The sequence below is a fragment of the Chiroxiphia lanceolata genome, chromosome 8 (genome assembly GCF_009829145.1).
Source record: "Chiroxiphia lanceolata isolate bChiLan1 chromosome 8, bChiLan1.pri, whole genome shotgun sequence".
Classification (NCBI taxonomy): domain Eukaryota; kingdom Metazoa; phylum Chordata; class Aves; order Passeriformes; family Pipridae; genus Chiroxiphia; species Chiroxiphia lanceolata.
Window position 1 is genome coordinate 36,619,505 of NC_045644.1, and position 21,748 is coordinate 36,641,252.

General features: G+C 48.7%; 1 protein-coding gene across 9 annotated transcripts in view; it reads right to left on the reverse strand.

Moving 5' to 3' along the window:
* SGMS1 (sphingomyelin synthase 1) overlaps positions 1–21,748 on the reverse strand; it is an 85,404-nt gene that overhangs the window by 25,191 nt on the left and 38,465 nt on the right. For 2 of the 9 annotated variants that reach the window (XM_032695754.1, XM_032695753.1), the window contains exon 3: positions 9,801–10,024. The exons of 2 other annotated variants lie outside the window; for them this stretch is intronic. The gene's annotated coding sequence lies outside the window, so the exon portion shown is untranslated. Of the gene's footprint in view, positions 1–6,724; positions 7,002–8,701; positions 8,793–9,800; positions 10,025–16,722; positions 16,953–21,748 lie in introns of those variants that run through there. 5 more of the 9 variants (XM_032695757.1, XM_032695755.1, XM_032695761.1 and 2 more) reach the window with 5 other exon arrangements.

Genomic DNA, 21,748 nt, shown 5'->3' on the forward strand with positions numbered 1-21,748 from the left:
ATTCCCTTGATCCACCCCATGGAAGTAAGTGTCCATGGTCACGGGTCCTTTATGGAGCACGTAACAAGCGCAGCTCCCTGCAGGGAACCAGCCACACGCTGCTCACTGCAAACACCTCCAACTGCTCAGATAATTTCAGTTGGCTTAGAGATTGAGAAGCCACTTCCAGCCTTGGAAAAACAATTTTAAAAAACCAGCATTCCAGCCTGGGAAGTCGACATGGGAATTAACCATTTAATTGACTAAGGGGTGCCTGTCACTTTGGGATGATCGCTGAGCTCCTGCCTGTAAAAACAAGGCTGGGTTTCATGGCTGCTGTTACACAAACAGTTAACTGCAATAAGGAGGTGCCTGTTACAGCAGAGAGAACTGCAGGAACCCAGTGGCACAGTTCTCCTTCCAGCCACAGAAAGAGGAACCCAAACAAATAAACCTCCGTCCCTTCTGTGGCAGAAGTACCGCATGATCAACCAACTCAAGAGGCATCTGGCTTAAGTATTTCTCATTATTTGTGGTTGTTAACTGTGAACCAGAAGAGAGGGATAGAGAGGAGGAAAGATTTAAATCTGTAGTCACGTAGCTTTCTGCAAGCAGATGGGTGAAGCTCAGATTAGCAGGGTATTAAGGAGAGCAAGGCAGGGACGCCAATGAGGTGCCACTCGAAAATAGCCCAACGCTGACCTGCCTCCTCTCCCAGAGGGATCAGTGCTGGCCATGAAGTCATGGCTCTGCTGACTGGTGGGGAAGGATGGGAGATGGCAGGAGAACTGGATAAAGCTGCTGAGGCTGAAGCTAAAAGGGGAAAAGCAAAGTAGATAAGGAAGCAGCAGCCAGGCAGGAGAGCGTGATGCTCCTTTACATCACCCTTCAGCAGCAAGGTGCAGGAGGCTCGCTGGGAATAAGCCCTTCCTGTAGGCAAATATTCAGGAGACACGTTCCCTAGGGATGTCCAGCAGGGGGAATTATCCCTGCTGTGTGCCCGTGTAAGCAAACAGAAGATGGGAACAACAATTCCGCTGATGTTTCTGCCGGGCAGGGGCTCCTCTGAGCAGGAGGGGTTGGGATGTTACAGCACCACAGAAAGTCATCTGGGCACTTAGATTGGATTTGGGGAAGAAATCCTTCCCAGGGAGGGTGGGGAGGCCCTGGCACAGGTTGCCCAGAGAAGCTGTGGCTGCCCCATCCCTGGAAGTGTCCAAGGCCAGGTTGGACAGGGTTTGGAGCAACCTGGGCTAGTGGAAGGTGTCCCTGCCCATGGCAGGGGGGTGGAATGAAACGGGTTTTAAGGTCCCTTCCAACCCAAACCATTCTGGGATTCTGTGAGCTGGTAAAACCCCTGACACACTCCATGACTACACAGCATTCCCTTAAAGCCTGGGAAATGTATGTAGGCCTCTTGAGTACATCAGTAACCAGAATATTTTAGGAGTACCAAACAAATAAGGGCCAACTTACCATAGCTGCTGCTTTACCTACTCATTCTGTGGTCAGACTTGCTCTACAGGACTATCCTTGAGCAGTGCTCTGACAAGCATCTTACAGGTAAATCCTAAGAACGTCTCCAAGATCATCTAAATCCAAGAAAATACGACATTGTGATAAGAGGCCCTAAAAAAATTAAGTCTTCCATGTAGAAAGATTATGAAAATTCATTATGAGTCCTCCAGAAATGCCAGTGTTGCTCCTGCAAGTAACACAGATGTCTGAAATGACTACTGATGGGAAAAATGAAAGTACTATTCTGGAAACAAGAAGATCAAATACTATAAAGTTCACACCAGAAGATATTAAACAGTCACAGAAGTCTGAGTTTGGGGTTTGTTGAGGTCTTTTTTTTTAATTTATGTGGGTTTTAGGGGTAAGGGTGGGGCTACCAGAGATTGCACAGAACATACACACACATGAAGCTCTCTTTTAAAAAGAAATATATTATCTATCCTCAGGCATTTAAAAACCTTTTCACTGGGTCTGAAAATAACCTAAATTCACAAATATTTCATGTGGGTGAGGGGATAAAAGTACTGGCAGATATCCTGATGAAATATGCAGCTCACCCTACATGGCACCACAACAGCACTGACAAAAAGAGTCTAATTCTAGGTCTTATTTCACATCATCATTGAAACAGTGTAGGGACTGGAATTAATTTCAAAACTTGTGCTGGTCTGGATCGGTCTGAAATGCAAGACATGCCACACATGGCAGCACGTAAGCTCAGATTTAATGGGAACACCGTTGATCTCAGCCCAGAAAAGCCCAGTCTCGGACAGCACAAGGATATCACATTCCCATCCGGTTTTGGGATTTCTTACCCTCCCAAAGGGGATGTGCAGGAGACAGGTTTCCAACAGCAGGGCTGGAGGCTCTCTCTGCTTTCTGGAAGAGTCACGAGGAAGGATCAACATTTAGAAAGCTCCTGAGAAAGGGTGGGACAGCCCCCAGGGAGGGACACAGAGCCAGTCCAAAAAAATCCGGCAACCTGCATCTCCTCAGCTCACTAAAAGCCAGGTTTTGCCAAGTAACCAATTTCCTTACACTCTTCATTAAATAAAACATGAAGGGCAGGCAGAGACATAAAATATGAATGCACACATGTCCGTAAGCAACAGGCCCTGTTACTGTAGATGCTGCATAAATCATCGAGGACAAGGGGACTCATGTCCCCTAACAGAGGGCACACAATTTGGGGTCAGTTAACAGGCAAGGAAGTCTGATATGAAGAAGTGTTGCATTTATATCTGCTTTTGTGATCTACACCGCCTAAAACCAGCAGGCACTGCTTTGGTTCATGTATTATTTAGTCAGGCCAAATGGGAGAAAGGCAGAATCCAGCCTGGAGACAAATATCCGCTGGTTTTGGGGTGGTTCTCCACCCAACACAGCACTTGCAATGGGATGGCAGGGCACAGAATCCCAGAATGGTTTGGGTTGGAAAGGACCTCGAAGTTCATCTCATTCCAACCCCTGCCATGGGCAGGGACACCTTCCACCAGCCCAGGTTGCTCCAAGCCCAGCCCAACTTGGCTTTGAGCACTTCCAGGGATGGGGCAGCCACAGCTTCTCTGGGCAACTTCTGCTTCCCTATTTTCAAAGGTACTTATAAGACAGGACTTCCTCCCTGTTCCAAAGCTCTGCATAAAACTGGATTTATTGATGCAGCCCCATGATTCATCAGCAGAGCGTGGTGACAAACTGTATTAGGCTGGAATCTAACAAAATCAGGAAGAAAAAAAGAAATCAGGAAGAAAACTCAGGAGTATTCATCTCAAACTGAGACCCAAACAAAAACCAGCAGGGGTGTTTGTTCCCTCTGGCTTTCTTCTTCCTTATTTTTCTTTCCATCTTCGAAGCATCCACTCTTTCCTCCCTCCTTTCCCCCCTCCTCTGGGTCTTGTTCCTGTCCCACGTGCCAGACCCTCCCCAGCCGAGTGGGCACACGCTCCAGATTCATGTTCACCAGGCTTAGGAGAAAGTGGGGAGGCTGCTCAAACCAGGGCAGTGCCAAAGCACCTCCTGAGGGTTATTTTAGATAGTCATAGTTAGTTATATTAATTATAGTTAGTTATATTAGTTATAGTTAGTTATGTAGTCAGTTATTTTAGATAACTCTGTGATGGACGGCTGGCAGCCTCCTCAGCCTCCTCCCCTTCCAAGAGTTTTGAAAAGAAGGAGAATCAGTCTGAAAGGATCCCGAGAACTGCAAATAAATGATGGCCCTGTTCATCAATTAGCTCAGGCTGCAGTGAAATCAAAGTCACAGCGGGCTCTGCAATCACTCAAAATAAACCCCTCCGACGGGATCACTCCTGTGCTGATGGCTCAATTATGCCTGGGCAGAGCGTCACAGAACATTAAACATTAACAAAAGCCTGAGCCCGGGATACTTTTCTCCCAGATAAATCTAATTCAGTACCCAAGTGCTTTTAGCTTAAATAACCCTGAATTACTGGATCAATTCTTTTCCCACCTTTCCCTCACAACTTGCAAAAGCCAGGCCACCACACACAGGGAAAAGTGTTTGCAAACAGACCCTTTGCCAGATGGTTACACTGTTATCATTTCAAATATATATGGTTTGGCAGAGAGTTGGTGATGTAAACTGAGTGGCTCAGAAATCAAACTGTTCTGCTGGGCTATGAGGGTTCACTCTGACCTCCCTAGGAGGGCTTCTTCACTCCCCTAAAATCCTGTTCCCAGTGCTTCTCCACTCCACTTTGTTCCCAGCAAATAGTTGCACCACTTCTGTTTCCTGAAACTGCAAGGAGGACCACAGAGACAAACCTACACAGCAGAAAGTTGCTTTCATTTCTCATTTGGCTTTTGCAACAGGAATTCACCTCTCACAGCTTCAAGTTTCCCAGGACTAGAGATCCCCTCACCAGCTGAAGCCCCTCTCCACTCCCTCTCTGCAACAGTACTAACACAAATTGAAGTTTCTCAAGGCTTGCCCAGGTCACATCACAGGATCCCACACTGGGTCAGGCTGGAAGGGACCACAGTGGGGATCTGGTCCCACCTCCCTGCTCCAGCAGGGCCAGCCCAGAGCACAGGGCACAGGAGTGTGTCCAGATGGGGCTGGAATATCCCAAGGAGGAGACTTCACACGCTTTAGACAATCTGTTCAGGGCTGGGTCACTGCCCAGCCAACAAGTTCTTCCTCCTGTCCAGCTGGAACTTCCTGGGCATCAGTTCCTGCCCGTTCCTCCTGTGCCATTGCTGGGCCCCCCGAGCAGAGCCTGTTCCATCCTCTGCCCCCTCCCTGCAGCCCCTCCAGACATGGCTGAGGGCCCCTCTCAGGCTCTGCTCTGGAGGCTGAACAGCCCCAGCTCCCTCAGCCTTTGCTGCTCCCAGAGCTGCTCCATCCCTTGGGCATCTCCGCAGCCTGTGCTGGCCCCGCTCCAGGAGCTCCCTGGCCCTGCTGTGCTGAGGAGCCCCAGCTGGGCCCAGCCCTGCAGATGTGCCTGCCCAGGGCTGGGCAGAGGGGCAGGATCCCCTCCCTGCCCTGCTGCCAACGCTCTCCTGGTGCCCCCAGGATCCCACTGCCCTCCCTGTCCCCAGGACACACGGCTGGGCAGGGACAGCTGGTTGCCCACCAGGACCCCCAGGTCCTTCTCCAGCAGGTCCAGCCTGTGCTGGTGCCTGGGGTTGTTCTTATTTGTTGCTTTAAACCTACATACAACATCCAAACACGTTAAGGAGAGTTCAACAATGCCAGGATTTAGGTGGGGTGTGACTAGTTTAGAACAGACGAACCAGTGTCCCCAAAGCAAAGCAGGTGGCTGAGATTAAAAAGGAAAATTTCAAAACACCAAAGGACTTAGAAACAATAAGGAAGAAACCCAAAGACCTGGGAAGCCTAAGAAACTGAAATCAAAGTTGCACCAAAACTCACTAGCTGATTGCCTTCCAACTAAATCCCCCTCATCCCTGATGCTTGGTAAATCAACAATCCCAAAGCATCAGTTTCTCCAACACAAATAAATTGGAGTCAACTGGGTTCAGCTTCTTGGTTTCAAAAAGTTAATAAACTGTAACAGTCCATGTCCATTCTTCTTTGTGAAAAATCTGCTTGACTGCTAAAGTTGATCTCAAATTTACAAGAAAACAGTATTTATCACTGGGACCAATGAAACAGTGTTTATATATATATATATATATCTACATCACTGGGATCAATGAATTTTTTACTCCTGGTTATGAAAAGCAGCCCAATAATCCATGAGAAATCATGCTGAAGCATTTTGAAACTTAACTGAGTAAAACCACCTGTTTGTCTTCAGGGTTCTTGTCCAGAGGCTCAAAAAGTAACTTCAATTCTTAAGCTCACTTTTAAAAGACAGACTCATTCCAGGTAAAGGCAAAACTTGACCTGATACTAAATTCCACTGAGCTCTGGATAGGCTTTTAACTATAGCTTATATCCACAGCCCCTTGAAAAGAATAATAAATGCTGTTTGTCTTCAGGTTATCTGCCCAGGAAAAGTGAACTAAATAGCTAAATATTCTTTAGTTATGCTGATGATACATCCAGGATGGATACCCAGGATATCTGAAATCCCCCTGGATATTTCTTTCCAAACACTGAACAGGATGGATCACTGGTTATTGGTATGTGGCTGGGAGTGCTACAACACCAGGAGCAGCAGGACAACTCACACTGCTCCCAAGGCTGCAAAGAGTTAAAAACAAAGAGAAAGCAAATAAAAACAAACTGAAACCCTCAAAACCAAAGACAAAAAAAAAAAAAAAAGGCAGCAGGAAAGAAACACTTCAGCAAAGAAAAGAATGGTTTCCCTAACTGGATTTAGTCCTTATTTTAGGGAAGGCAACAGAAAATACATCCAAAGTTACAAGGACCAGCGATAAGCACAAGGAATAGTGATAAACTTGGAAGAGCTGCTGACAAAACACTGCACAGTGGCCACTTCCTAAACCCAACACTTAAAAAGCTCTCAGCTTCCAAAGCACAAGATATTTACCCTTGGCTTGTCTGTTGACTCTTTCTCCTGACACTTCACACACTTATTGCAAAATGAAGTCTCTTAGCAGAGTGTAACGTTACAACCGAGCAGCGCATTCGCATTCAGGAAGCGAAATTACACCCCCAGCACTTGCTGTGGGTTTTTTCCCCAAGTAGAACTCTCCCCATAAAATATGAACATGAACAATTCAAGCAGCAAAGTAAATCTCCTTAAGGCTTTGTCCTTAGCTTGGGGGGACTAACCCGAAGTAGCTCAGCTGAGCACAGCTGGGATTTCAAGCCCGACCTTTCTGACGGGAAGCTTTCGCGCTGCTCACCTGAACTCAGCTCCAGCACACCTGGACTCTGTCACCTGTGCCAGCAGAGTTTCCCAGAGGCATCCCCTCCTTCCTGTCTCATATCCCCACCCTCCTCTCCTGTGCCTGGGCAGAAAAGTTGCTCTTTTCCTGGTTTTCTGCCAGCAGGCACACAGGCAGGAGCGAGTCCTTCCCCTTTCGATGGCAGCAGTGAGTTGTCAGAGCAGCTCGGCCGTGTGTTGAAACTATACCTCGAATTTCCTAATCTGCCTTTCTATTTTCAACCAGAGCCACTCCCCCCCACCTTCTCTGCCATGCAGACAGCTGGAGACAGAGAGCTCCATCGGGCCAGTTTTCCTGGCAAAAAGTCATCCCCAGGCCAGAGGCAAGTGCACCAGGGGGAGCAGAGACACTCCCGAGGTAGCGGAGAGGGAACGGGGCTGTCTCCCTTCTCCCTGTCCTCTGTGGCCACAACAGCTCTTACTGAACACACGGTGTGGCAACCTGGTTGCCCAAAGGCCCGTCGCTCTCCTGGCTCAAGTAAACTGGCTGAGATCCCAATCAGCACGTCCTGTCCCTAAAATCTCAAAGGAGAGAGGCTTAAACAAAGATTCAGAGTGTGGACTTGGCTGCTCAGGTCAGAGAAGGAGAGAGCACCCTGCACTCTGCAAGCCAGCGTTTACCACCTGAAACAGCACTTGAGAGCACTTGCTGGGGTGTCCCCAGGGCAGAGACCTGCTTCCACAAACTCACACCTCTTGGGGAAAGGTCTGGATTCACCTTCTCCTCCAGGTCTGGATATCTCCTCCCCCAAGGACTTGGTATGAGGTGTAACCCAGACACACGGCAAACCCTCACGTGGTAGAACAGCTTAAAAAAGCTCAGCTTTAAAAAGCTAATGTGCAGCCAGGCTGTAAAGTTAACCAAGCAAAAAGGGCACTTTCCTGAGCAGCAAGAGCAGTTTGGAGCTTTCCCAGGCAGCTGGGAAGGCACAGGGCACACGGAGCACAGGCCGTGCAGGGCGCTGAGGCGTGTGGAGGAGCCGCACCAAGCAGCTTTGGGGGCTGAGGTTTTCTTTCAAGTGAGCTCCAGCTTTCTGAGCTCTGCTCTCAAAGGTCTTATTAGGACCATCAGGAGATGCCTGAAAGTCTTGTAGGACACCAGGCAGCCCTTTGGATAAGGCAGCCAGGCTGAGAGCTTGGCACCTAAACAGACACGGCTTGGGGAGGGCAAGGCACAACTGCAACGCTGATTCAGGGAGCTCGGAGGTCAGCTGGAAGTTTTGAGTCATGCTCCTGGACGTGGGCACCCAGAACAAGCTTAAGGCCTTCTTGAGCCCTTTTCCTTTTGTTCAGGCAATGGCTGCAAACATCACAAATGAAACTACTTTTGCTGTTCTCCATGGGCTACGTATTTTCTATAGTTCAAGTTACTTGCATGAATAGACTCACTGCAAACACGATCGATCAAACAGTGAAGTGAACACAGACAGGACTCTACAGACCCTAAGTACTCAAATACCACAGGGAAATCCATTTCTTACGTGCCTACAGAAACAAAAGTCAGCCAAAACAGAAGGCTGGTGTGGAAACTGAGCACAGCAAGACCCACAGCAAACCTTCCCAGGTCAGATTTGAATCACAGGATCCAAGGAAACAAAGCTGTGGAGTAAAACACTCCATCAGCCATAAACTCATTTAATAAAAGTCTCATTAATGAGTTACAGTATTTACAGGTAAGTAAATGCTGTGTTTCCCCTTTGCCTTAGCTGGAGCTGCTCTCTCAGGAAAAATAACACAGGGAGCAAGTCCTCTCCCATCATTAATCCACTGGACAACACGACTTTATTAACCAGTACAGAAACCAGAGCAGCAGCAAACACCCACACACGAAACCAAGACCTGCAAGTAATTTCACTTCTTACCTCCTGGAAAACAGGAGTTTCAGGGGCAAGAAACCTCTTTAGCAGCTTTTCCAAGCACCTGGTCCGTGGGTTAATGATTTACCTGACAGCGCTGTAAGCAGATTAGTTTGGATAAGAGAGGTTTTGTTATGGTTTGCTTTCCTGCCTTTGTCTGCGTAACCAAATCAACTCACAAATGAAGGAGGCAGAGCAGGAAGAAATTCATCCTCCTCTAAGCCTGCTTACCCCATCCTGCTTTACAAAACCATTTTTTTATAGACACACATGCCCATATACACACACACAGACTGAAAACCAACGCCCGGAGTAGCTCTCGTGCGTGTGCATATACACAAATATACGTATCAAAATACACACAAAGATGAGCTACTGCAGGCAGTTTGTTTAGTTCCTCAGCACTATAAATCTATTAGAAAGCTTCCAGATTAAAGTCTTGTGTTCCAAAGAGGTTTAGGATGAGAAGGAAAGGCAGCTGTGCCCGAAACACACAAATAGGATCACAGCCCATGCAAAGACTCTGCTGCATATCCAAGGCACAGCTTAGGGATAAAGTGCTGTTCCTCTTGCTGCAGCACCTTCAGCTCACCAAGAGGATTTCTGTGGTTTCCCCGTGACTCACTGGGCTCTTCTCCACACCCAGGGCCACCCTCCTCTAGAACCAAAGCATTCAGGTTTTTGGGCAGCGGGTGACACGCAGGGCAGGCACAGTCACATGGCACTGCCTCGGTACAGCTGCTATAAAACCTCACAAAGTCTAAAACACCTTCTTGCTCTTTCATAAACCCTCACTGCCTGACTCTGGCCACGATTCAGGGGGACAACACAGGGGCACTCACTGCTGTCCCAGTTTTAAAAAAACTCCAAGCTAAACTAAAAACTAAGACTAAACCTAAGCAGCAAACAAGAGACAAACCACAAGCTTAACTGTCACTTAAAAAAAAAAACAACAAAAACACCCAACCAAGAGTCTCCAAAAGCCACTTCGTAGATCTTACTGTATCCAAGTCCTGCTCCCAAAACACAATCCCCGGCCCTCCAGCAGCAGCCAAACACGCCTTTTAACTAAAACGGGATCACCCAGAGCCAGAGAGCTACTCACTGGTGGAAATCAGGCGGCGGAAAACAGCAGCCAACTTCTCCTGTTCCCAGCTGCCAGCCAGACACGGCGCTCCCGGCGGGACGAGAGGGAGACGCGGAGAAGCCTCTTGGAGCCGAAGCGTCCCGGAGCCCGGGATCTCACCCAACTTCCTTCACATTAAAACATTAAAAGTTGCCTTTTGACTTCCTCAGAGCTTCTCTCCCCTGCTGCTCGCCGGGAAGCGCCTGGAAAGGGAAAGCGGGAGAGATGAGCGGTGCACTGGAGGCACGGAGAGAACTCCCCCCTTGGCCATCACCCCTGTGCGTCAGCAGGGACAGCAGCAGGAGGAGGAGGAGGAGGAGGAGGCTGGGAGGGCTAGAACAGCCACAGGGCTGCAGTTTCCAGCTGGTGCAACACCTCCCAGAAGCACTGGGTTCTACCAGCAAGCAACACCCTAAAACGGGGGGAGATTTATCCTATAAATTCAGGTCCGTCAGTCCCTAACGCGCGCAAGGAATGCCTCGAATCAGCGCTGCTTTTGAAAGGCTCAGGATGACACTGTGAAGCTGAAAGTGTCAGGGCAGGGAGGAAGGATTCATTTTCCCAATATATAAAAATACCAGATGTTAAGTCCTACCCTAAAACCAAAAAATCCTCCACGACAACAGGAAAAAAAAAAAAAAAGAAAAATGTTGTATTTCACCACACTAAAAGGAAACCAACGAATTTCCCTGAGCTTCCAACCAAGTTTTTGGCTACATCCCACTGCTGCCACCAGCAGCATCACCAGTATCCAGCTCCTATCCCAAAAAACACAGCAAGGGCTGGAAGCACGGAGGGCTGAGGCAGCCAGCATGTCCTGCACACAGATACAGCGGGAGAGGACGATGCTGAGCATCCCAGGGAATATGGGAGGGAGCAGAGGATATCTGCTGGCCCCTGCCTTGGGACAGCAGCAAGTTCATGTAATTTAGGACAAAACCACAACACAGAGCAGACTGAGTCCCATGTTGGAAAGACTGATGGGATGAGCAGTGCTGGCAGGGTGTCTTCCAGCAGCTCACATGGGAGCAAGGACTGCACGGAGCCCGCTGGCCGCTGTACACAACACAGATCCCGTCCAGGAGTGAAGTCAGAGGTGTGGGGAGCAGCCTGATCCCACTCCACAGATGAAATCACATGGAAAAAAAAAAAATAAAACCAGGCACCAGCACGAACAAATAGCAGCATCAGATTTTCTGAACTCCATCCCAAGAGAGGGAGCCTGTTGCCAGGAATACCGAGGAATCTGCAGAGCCACATCGAAGAAACGCAGGGTGGAAAAAGTATTTTCAGAAGCCTTGCACAGAAATCCTTCCACACTCCTCTTGTCACACAGAAAGCAAGGATTTTTAAGGAGTTTTTTTCAGGGTTTTCTTAATAGATCCACATCCTTGTTCCTAACACAGGGGGGCAGACAGTTATCCAATGCAACAATGTGTTCACCATCAGCTCCTCCATAGAGTCCAGAAGCCTAAAAATGGCCCATGGCCAAGTCCAACTCTGCCCCTTTTATTTAAACTCTGAGGAGAGATGGGAAGTGTGGATGAGACATCAGTAAGCTCCCTTTCTCCAGAAGTCTTTTAGTAATTGAGCCTGGCAACACTCAGCAGATGCATCTGCCTGACCTCGCCCTGCTCTCCAGGAGGGATTCTGGAATAAAACTGGTGATTACTCATTACCTAAAGATTTCTGAGGTGTAATTCTATCAGTGCCAATTCTGTAAATCCCTCCCACTGAGGACAGATATGAGGAATCGAAGGATTAAGTGGAAAAGACACTACAGGTCGTGGATCCCTCACTATGCAGTGTCTACTTTGGGGCATCACACACATCACGAGACAGCAGAAGGCACCTGGTAAGCACAGAGGCCAACTTAATAACTCACTTCTGACAATGACTGAGTTCATACTTGACAGAAACGCTCTTTTGTTACTCCAGTAGATCTTATCTCGGCAATATTCCCCCCCTTGCTCCAGGACTCTGGGAGTTCAGTGACCTCGAGGCACTTAACAAAGCCGGCCCTGTTTTCCCATGAGTCAGGTGGGGCCAGAAGGGAGAACAGAGGACAGTTTGACGAGTATTACGGGTAATTAAAAGCAAGTTTTGGGAACACCTTCTCAACATTTACATGCTGCATGTGCCCAGACAGATACAACATAACACCCTGTAAAGCCCTAAACAAACAGAAACACAATGAACTCTTCCACAGGGCGTGCAGAGAGGTGGGTTTTTCTTTCCTCCTACACAATTCAGCCAGGACATATTTAGCCTAAGGGCTGAAACAGAGGACAGCCTGAGCTGCTGACATCATTTTCTTTCTATAGGACTGAGTATCTGAGAGTACTGCTCTCACTTCAGTGGCTGTTGCTCTGTTTCATCTCCACCTTCCCACACTGTGCTTCAACAGGAGAGGGACAATCACCACAAAAACCCCTGGAGAAGAGGGATGGTCACCAGTGTTGATCTGTTTGCTCCTTTCACGACCACGGCATGAGCAATGTGACACAACACCAGATCTGGGGTTGATTATTGGCACTGAAGAGAAACAGAGCTGCTACCAAGCTCCAGCACTGATGTTTCTTCAAGCACTGACAAGAGAGCACCTCTCCAAAAGCTTTGCTGGGGAAAGGCTGTCCTTGCCTGGACAGCTTAAAAATCTACGTAAACATCACAAAAAGTCAGACTATATTGAACCCACTTTTTCCCTACCCATCAGTAAAGAAACTGTACATTAGCAGGTGGAATTCAGCACTGAAGGTGGCAGGTAAAGTCTACTGCAAGCAGTAAAAAACTACTCATGATTACAGAATCACAAACATTCAGGTTGGAAAAGACCTCCAAGACCATCGAGTCCAACCTGTGACAAATTCTCTTCAGGGAGAAGCAATTTAGCCTTAACCACAAAGTGACTACCTGCTCACTTAAAGGAAACAAATCTCCTTGCTTATTATTTATACCAAGATTATTATTCCTTCCAGCTGCAAGCTGAGTTTTTAAACGAATTTTCTTGAGCTGAAATGTCTGTGAAGAAGGCACAAAAATCGAGGACACTGTTAAGTTTTGAACAGCTCTGGCAGAGACCTTTCAGCACATTTGCTTTACGGTACAGAAGTCACAGAATCACAGAATTCCAGAATAGTCTGGGTTGGAAGGGACCTTAAAGACCATCTTGTTCCAACCCCCTGCCATGGGCAATGAAGCCCTTTTTATTCAAGACTTAAAAATACCCACCAGGGGAAAAATAAAAAAAGCATGCAATGGATACCCCCAAAATATCATCTTTCCTACTGACAAATAACATGATTATTTACTGTTACATATAGTAATTATTATTATTTCACCTGTATAACAGCATTAATGGCCATTACAACTTCTTAAATGCAAGGCTGTTAATGGACAGTCGCTTTGGAACTTAAAAAAAAAAAAAGCCATTAAATTGACTTTAATGGGGTTCTGATGGATACTGAAAAACATTTAACAGTTGAGTTTGAAGTATTATCAAAATAAGCTGGCACTTCTGGAAGTTAAGTGTTTAGGTGTGTTTGATGACACAAGAGGAGATTCCAGAGTGCTGATGTGCTCATCAGCTCCAGCAATTAAGATTCCCAAGAGGAATGCTGTGTCATGTAATGTGTGACTCACAGAGCAAGTCCGGAGGAAACCACGCTCCTCTCTCTTTTCCTATAAAAAGCTCAGCCTGCTTTCAAGTTGAACTGAGTTCCCTGAACAGAATTCCTCCCGTTTCAGCATCACTCGCTTGAGCACGTGTGCAAGAGCAAAGGTGTGTTTTAAATCCCTTGCAGAAGCCTGGCAGCAAACCAAGGGCTTCCAGAAAAATCAGCTGGAAACTCCCCTGCTCCTCCTTCCTTAGGAAATACTTTGTGTTGTTATATTTGGACACGTGTCTGTCCTCTGACCTCCAGTCACGGGGCTGCTCCCTGTTGCGACAGCTCTGAGGGATCACACACACACCCTCCCCGTGACTGGAATCTGTAAAAAAGGGTGGTAGGAACAGCACTGGGACCCCCCCACATCCTGGAGGTCCACCAGGACATGGGATCTCTGGCTGTGGGTGAATCGAGTCTTCACTCCACGTCTGGACACTCGTGTTGGCCAAGCCACGCCAGCAGCTCCTCATTTTAACCTGGAAGAGTGAAGCTTTCCATAAAGGAGAAAAACAGAAACGATACACTCTTTTCAAACTCACCCACTCAACTAAAAGGACATTTTTTCACAGGGCAGGTGTTATTCCCAAGGGAACTGCATCCCACATCCAGCTGCAGCACTGCCAGCTTGGGAAGTGCCACCCCTATTCTCAGATCCACTTATTTTGTCCTCTGAGAAGTCTCATTACCCAGGGCTGTTCAAATCCTTTGGTCAAGGAAGTCGCGGTCTCAGAATGCCAATTTGGGTATATTTCCTCCAAACTCAAAACTTCAACCCAAAGGCCTCTGATTACAGATTGGTTCCTCACCAAATGCTGTAATGAGACACAGACTGGTGTCCCACTGGTTTTTCCATCAAAACAGTTATAATTCCTTTGCTATTTGCCCCACACCTTGTTACAAGGCTGCTGGGTTTGTACACCAGCAGTTTGGCACGAATCAGGTGCTCTGGCTTCTATAAAGCCCTTGACAGACCAAGCTGGCCATTCCCAGGGACATGGCATGGAATGACAGATGCCAGCTGCTATTGTCATCCAAGGAGCAACCAAGGACCTCCCAAGGAAATAGCCTTGCCTGGTTTAAGTATGGCTTTGCTGATGCCATCTCTGCCTCTTCAAAGGAATTTTTTACTAATCTGAAAGGATCTAAAGGAAACAACACTTTCCAGTTGAGCAAAATTAGCATTTCAAAAAAAAAAAAACAAAACCCAACCAACCAGAAATAAACTCAGCCAAAAACCAGAGCAAGAGTTTACACAGGATGATGTTTCCCTTTACACAGGATGATGTTTCCCACTACAGGTCAATGCCAGGGCTCCCAGGCGTGGAGGGGGCTTTTTCCTGCTAAACATAAACTGAGTCTCCACATCCTGAGTAGTTGTTTGCACATCACCCCAGTCACACAGGGCACAAAGCACAGAGAAACCCACAGCTCCTGGTGGCACCTCAGCAGGATGTTTATTATCCCAAACACCTGACCAGCACCTGCTGCTCGTGCCAGGAGGGTCTCTCACACCCAGGGAGCAGAGGCCACTCAAAGACTCTAAAAGATGGAAAAAAAGAACCCAGAACCTCAAAAAACCCTCCTTGCAGAAGCACAGATGAGGGGAATCACTCTGCTTGACACCACCTGCAGAGGGATGTGGAGCTGCTGGAGCGTGTCCATGAAGATGCTCCAAGGGCCGGAGCCCCTCTGCTCTGGAGCCAGGCTGGGAGAGCTGGGGGGGTTCACCTGGAGAACAGAAGGGAGACCTGAGAGCCCCTTCCAGGGCTCCAAGAGAGCTGGAGAGGGACGGGGGACAAGGGATGGAGGGACAGGACAAGGGGGAATGGCTTCCCACTGCCAGAGGGCAGGGATACATGGGATATTGGGAAAGAATTGTTCCTTGTGAGGGTGGTGAGGCCCTGGCACAGGTTGCCCAGAGAAGCTGTGGTTGCCCCTGGATGCCTGGAAGTGTCCAAGGCCAGGCTGGATGGGGCTTGGAGCAACCTGGGCTAGTGGGAGGTGTCCCTGCCCATGGCAGGGGGTGGAATGAGATGAGCTTTAAGATCCCTTCCAATTCAAACCATTCTATGATTCCATGATTCTATGACACCCTGCTTCTCTTGGGTCATTCCTGGTGGATAACCCAAACTCAGAAATAACTGGAGCTGATTCCATGCAAGTTACATGGGGCAAACATGTATATCCAACTGTGGATACCACCATCCCTCCTGTGCCTTTGGAATCCTGAGTCAAGGACACTGCCTGTTTCTTTTTAAGCACCTCTAACTAATCCCGTGGGATGACATTACTGGGATACTCTTGTGCTGCACACTATGATTTTGGAGGGTAAAAAGAGATTAGTTTCCTCTCCACACACACCAAAGAACACTAATCCAGAACATTTCCACAGAACTTCCACAAAGTTGTGTTTTGTAGCAATCACTGTCAGAGGTTTCACCCTGCAACAAAGAGTTCACAAAAATACAATTCTGTTATGAGCTAAAAATATCTAGTAGGGAGTACAACAGGGTGAAGGTAAACACTTGAATTTTCTAGAGAGGTACACTTGCTTTCTTCCCTGTTTATTCATGCAGGACTCTTGGATTTGCGCAGGGATTGGCATTTTCTGCAAAAATCCAGTGCTCAAACATGCTCAGCTTCACACTGAGCACTTAAAAACCTTGAAGTGTTACTTCTTGTGTCTTCTACAGCTCACAAGCAGCAAAAAGTGGCAAACGCAGCTTCAGACCTCAGGAAACCTGCCCTTAACCAAAAGTAAATGCCCTTAAATTTTGCCAACTACCCTACAAGCACAATACAGATTATTCAGTCTACACCTTTATAAAACTGTCATCCAAATTATTTGAGATTCAGACCAGGCACTATAAAAACGGAAGGGCTGGGGAAGTTTCAGAGCCAGAGCTCTGAATTGCTTAGAAAGCTAAAGATAAGTCGAAATTCAGCTTTATTGTAATGCAATCACAATATTTGGGGAGGGAGAAGGCAAAGCCTCTCTGCATCACCTGCTGAGGGGGGACAGCGACCCCTGAGCTCTGATGCTGTGCCTGCAAGCAGCTGATGGATTATTAAAGAGCCCTTGTCCTCAGCCTGGAGGCTTTTCAGCCACTCCTTTCACAGGTCCTCCCTAAAATACCACCCCGGTGTTTGACACCTCCACCCCCGGAACGAGCAGTTCAGGGTTTTGGGGGGTGTTTGTCACTGCATTAGTCAAACAGAAAAAGGCCCTTTACCTTCCCAGGCTTCCCGTCCTTCCTTCCCGGGTGATGGTTTTCTGTCGCTCTCCAGGCCTCCCTTCTGACCAAGAGGAGGAGAAAGAACCGCTTTATCCTGCAGGTTTGGTTTCGCTTCGGCTCAGACAGAGATTTTTTTTTTCCCAAAGCAAACACTCCTGCAACGTCACCGGGGATATAAATAGCCAGAGGAGAAGGAGGGAGAAGCAGCCCTTCTGGAGAGACTCGGTTACATTAGGAAAGACGTAAGTAGGGGGAATATCAGACAGAAATAAAGCCTTTATTTTCCTAAAGCTACATGCACAGCATCCACTCGAACACTACAGCCAGGCCGAGTGAGCCAAGAGAAATATTGCAGCCATCTAATAATAGGGAGGTTCTCACACATTCCAGGCTTTTGCCAGGAGACGTGTGCTATTCCTGCTCGGCAGAGGCTGCCATCCTGGCAGCTCACACACACTGCTCAGTGTCCAGCTGAACTCCAGGAAAGCCTCCTGCACTCACACACCCTAAGGCAGGGACACAGGCATGGGAGGGCCTGCAGGGTGTTTGCCCAGAGAGGCCGAGGCTGCCCCTGGATCCCTGGAAGTGTCCAAGGCCAGGCTGGACGGGGCTTGGAGTAACCTGGTCTAATAGAACGTGTCCTTGCCCATGGCAAAGGGTGGAACTAATGAATCCTGAAGGTCCCTTCCAACCCAAATCACTCTGTGATTCCATGGGGAAAGCCCTGGCACCATTTTTGGGAGCCTGCACCCCTGGGTGCCTCTCTGAGTGCCCTGCAGGCAGCACAGGAAAGGGGCAGGAGGTCTGACTGCACCTACAGGGCTCCAGCCTTTGTGATCCCTGAGACGTGGTGGGATAAATCATACCCCTGGCTGAGCATCTGCATGCACAGGTCCTTTAGGAAGACCAGGATGGGTGCTCATGGGGGACTTCCACCGCCTTGGTATCGGCTGGAGGGACAACACAGCACGGCAGAAACAACTGAGGAGGTTTCTGGAGTGCCCTAATGGCATGTTCCTAACACAGGTGATCCAGGAGCCACCCAGGAGAGGGGCTCTGCTGGACCTCAATCCTTACAAACAAGCAAGAACTGGTCTGAGATGCCAAGGTCCTTGGGAAGCCTTGGCAGCAGTGACCATGAGATGGTGGAGGTCAGGACTTGGAGAAGAAGGAGCTGGGGGAAAAGGCTCATCATAGCCCTGGACTTTAGGAGAGGAGACTCCGGCATCTTTAGGGATGTGCCTGAAGAATCCCATGGGCTACAGCCTTGGAGAGAAAAGGGTCCAAAGGAGCTGACATACCAAAGGATCATCTCCTCCCAGTTGAAGGATAGTCTATCCCAACAAGGAGCTGATCAAGCCGAGGGGGCAGGAGCAAGGAGCTCCTGGATCAGAGCCAAGTGCAAATGCAGCAGGTGATCCAGGAGGAATCTGGGAACACTGATCATGCAGGGAAGAAGCTAAGAGAGCCAAAGCACATCTGGAGCTGAATCTGGCAAGGGATGTGAAGGGCAACAGTAAGACCAGCCTTCAGGAACTGCAGGCCCCTGAGACCACAGGGAAGTCCAGACAAGGAAGACTTACCCTCAGTAAAAGAGGATCAGGTTAGGGAACAGTAGCCTGGGCACACTTCAGCCCATGGGACCAGATGGGATGGAGCCAGGAGTGCTGAAGGAGCTGGCTGCTGTCATTGTGAGGTTACACTTGACTATCTTTGAACAGTTGTGGTGAGTAGGAGGGGCTCCTCACGAGTGGAGGAAAGCAAACATCACTCCTGCCTTCAAGAAAGGAATGGAAATGGATCTGGGGAACTATAGGGCTGCAGCCTTACTTTGTACCTGGGAAAGAGCAGCTAATTCTGGAAAGCACTTCCAGTCACTTCAAGGACAAGAGGGTGATCAGGAGTAGTCAGCACGGATTTATGAGGGGGAAGAAATCACGCTTCAGCAGCCTGACCTCCTCCTAGGATGAAACAACTGTCTCAGTGGATGAGGGGAGTGCAGAGGACATTGTCTGTCCTGGCTTTGGCAGGACTTCCAACACTGCCTCTTATCACACCCTCAGACAAGCTGGGAAGGCAGGGACTGGCCAAGGGGGCAGTGAGGTGGAGGGAGAACTGGCTGAATGGCCAAGCAGGTTGTGGTCAGTGGCACAAAGTCCAGCTGGAGGACAGACACTAGTGGTCTACCCTGGGGTTGATATGAGAGCCATCACTTAACCTCTTTGTTAATGACCTGGACAATGTGCAGAGTGTGCCCTCAGTGACACAACACGGGGAGGAGTGGCCAATGCAGCAGAGGGTCACACTGCCACTTGGGTGAACTTGGACAGGCTGGAGCAAAGGGCAGACAGGAACCTTGTGGTGTTCCAATAAAGGAAAGGCAAAGTCCTCCCCTGGGGCAGAACGACCCCAGGCACCAGGACAGGCTGGGAGCCGACAGACTGGGAAGCAGCTCTGCAGACAGGACGTGTGGTCAGGGATGATAACAGGCTCCCATGAGCCAGCAATGCCCCCTCCCAGCAAAGACCACCAGCACCCCAGGCTGCACTGGGAGCAGTGCTGGCAGCAGGTTGAGGGAGGTGACCCTTCCCCTCAGCACTGGTGAGACCACTGCTGAAGTGCTGGGCCCAGCTCTGGAAAAGACACGTGGACACACCAGAGAGAGTCTGGCAAACAGCCCAGGGCAACCAGCTCTAGGTGACCCTGCCTGACAAGGGTGGCTTGGACAAGACGACCTTCTAGAGGTGCCCTCCAGCCTCACCCAGCCCGTGGTTCTGGGACCATTTTGCTGTTCATTTTCCCACCCCAGATACGATTCATGACACACACAAATATTGAGAAGCAGCGCCCGGGCCCTGCCTGAGGCACGGCCCAGGGCACAACCCCACAATGTCACAGCGCTGACAGATCCCACACCAGCTCAGCAGGAACAACCCCCATGTGCTGTATCTCACTCTCAAGGCTAAGATTCAGTTTCCAGCACTTGCTAACTCGCCTTTGCCATGGTTTGGCTCAAATTCTGCTTTCTCAGTGTGACACAGGGGTCAGAGACTGGGAACGTTAACAGCGCCGTCAGGAGGTGTTCCATCATCAGACTCCCTGGGATTACCAGATTCCTTAAAGCTCCCTTACAGTCTCCATCTCAAGTTTTTCCTCCTTTTGCCTTTTTTTGGTTTTTCTTTTTCTAAACATCACCTCTTAGATGAATACTTTTAAAAAGCCCTCAGCTCCACAAATGCTCTGTATCACCTCTAAAAACCAGAGGATGATTATCCTCTTTTACAGCAAAGCAAGACATGGATATCCTCTAGGTTTACTAGCTAAAATCTTCCTTAACTTGGTAGACAACTACTTGTAAGAACTGAAATCCTCAAGTTTTTCATTCTAAGGCCAAGAGATAAAGTTGTAATTTTTTTTAAAATCTCTAACGTTCCCTGTTCCCAGAGTCTGGCAAAAAGGTCAGTGGAAGCCACAAGCAGTGGAGGGAAGTACAAAACTGATCCTACGTATTCAGATTTCACCCTAGAAAGGAGGGACAGGGAAGATTCCGGGCAGAATTAAGGTTTCTGTATGAGAGCTCAAGATAAAACATGTTTCTATCCAAGTGTTAGCGCATTTGTCTTGCCTGGTTCTCAGTTTAGCACACCTCCTCCTCCTTTTCCTCTCTTTGCAAATAGAGTGAGCAGGCTGGGGGCTGAGCAGGGAGGAGGAGAGCACAGCTGAGATGGGCCGTGGCAGCTGCCAGAGATGTGGCCACAGCACTCGTGGTGTCCTCACCCAGCGCAAAAAAGACACCACTGCAATTTTAAGCTGACTCGCTGCACGTGTTTGGTCGTGGGGATTTAAGGCCATCCACGATTCTGACTTCTTCCCATGGGTGTTTTCCAGGGTTAGCCTGAGAGAGTCGAGGCTGTTCAGCCTGGAGAGGAGAAGATTGTGTGGAGACCTCACAGCACCTTTCAGAGTCTGAGGGGGCTACAGGGAAGCTGGAGAGGGACTGTTCATTGGGAACTGGAGTGACAGGACAAGGGGAATGGGTTCCTACTCCCAGAGGGCAGGGATACATGGGATATTGGGAAGAAACTCTTCTCTATGAAGGTGGGGAGGCCCTGGCACAGGTTACCCAGCAAAGCTGTGGCTGCCCCTGGATCCCTGGAAGTGTCCAAGGCCAGGCTGGAGCAACCTGGGCTAGTGGAAGGTGTCCCTGCCCATGGCAGAGGGTGGAATGAGACGTGCTTTAAGGTCCCTTCCAACCCAAACCATTCTGGGATTCTGTGAATAGGTGCACGAAGAGGCAGCCCTGAAACAACAGGGATTCCCTACACTGATCTCCTGGCCTGCACAAGGGCTCAGATTCTCAGCTCACTCACAGTTTTGCCTTTAAAAACTCCACATGTGAATAGGAAGTTTAGCCCAGCATCTCCAAACATCAAAGCTGCTCATCCTAGGGAGGCAAAGGAGTTGCTTTACACTTGCAGCACTCTCAGCACACAACAAAGCCCATTTACGTGGTACTCTTCTCTTGGGCAGTATAAGCTTCTGGTTTATAACTGAATTAAACCAAATAAAGCAGAACCAACCAAACATAGAAATAACTACAGAATCCTCTCTGGACTTGCAAGGGAAAAGAGAAGCTGCTAATTGCAGCCTAATTGAGCTCCTCACTGCCATAAAAGCATTAGCAGCCCTGTCTCTGTAATGTGCATCAGCACAGGCTTCCTTAAGTCAGGCGTTTTGGTTCTCATGGAAGCAGCTGGTGTGGCAGCACCCCCAAAATCCATCTGCCCCGCCAAAGAGGGAAGGTTGGTTGTTCTCCACAAGCAAACCACTCGTGGTTACTCCCCATCAGTTAATCTGCAGCTTCATCTCCCCACCAGCCTGACCAAGCCATCCAATTTTGGCTGTGGGCAACGGGGAGCAGCCTCAGAGAGGGACTGTTTATATGGAAACAGTGCCAGGAGCTGCTTTAATGAGCTCTGCACATTTTCCTGCCCCAAGGCTTGTAACAGAGCCTCTATATTTG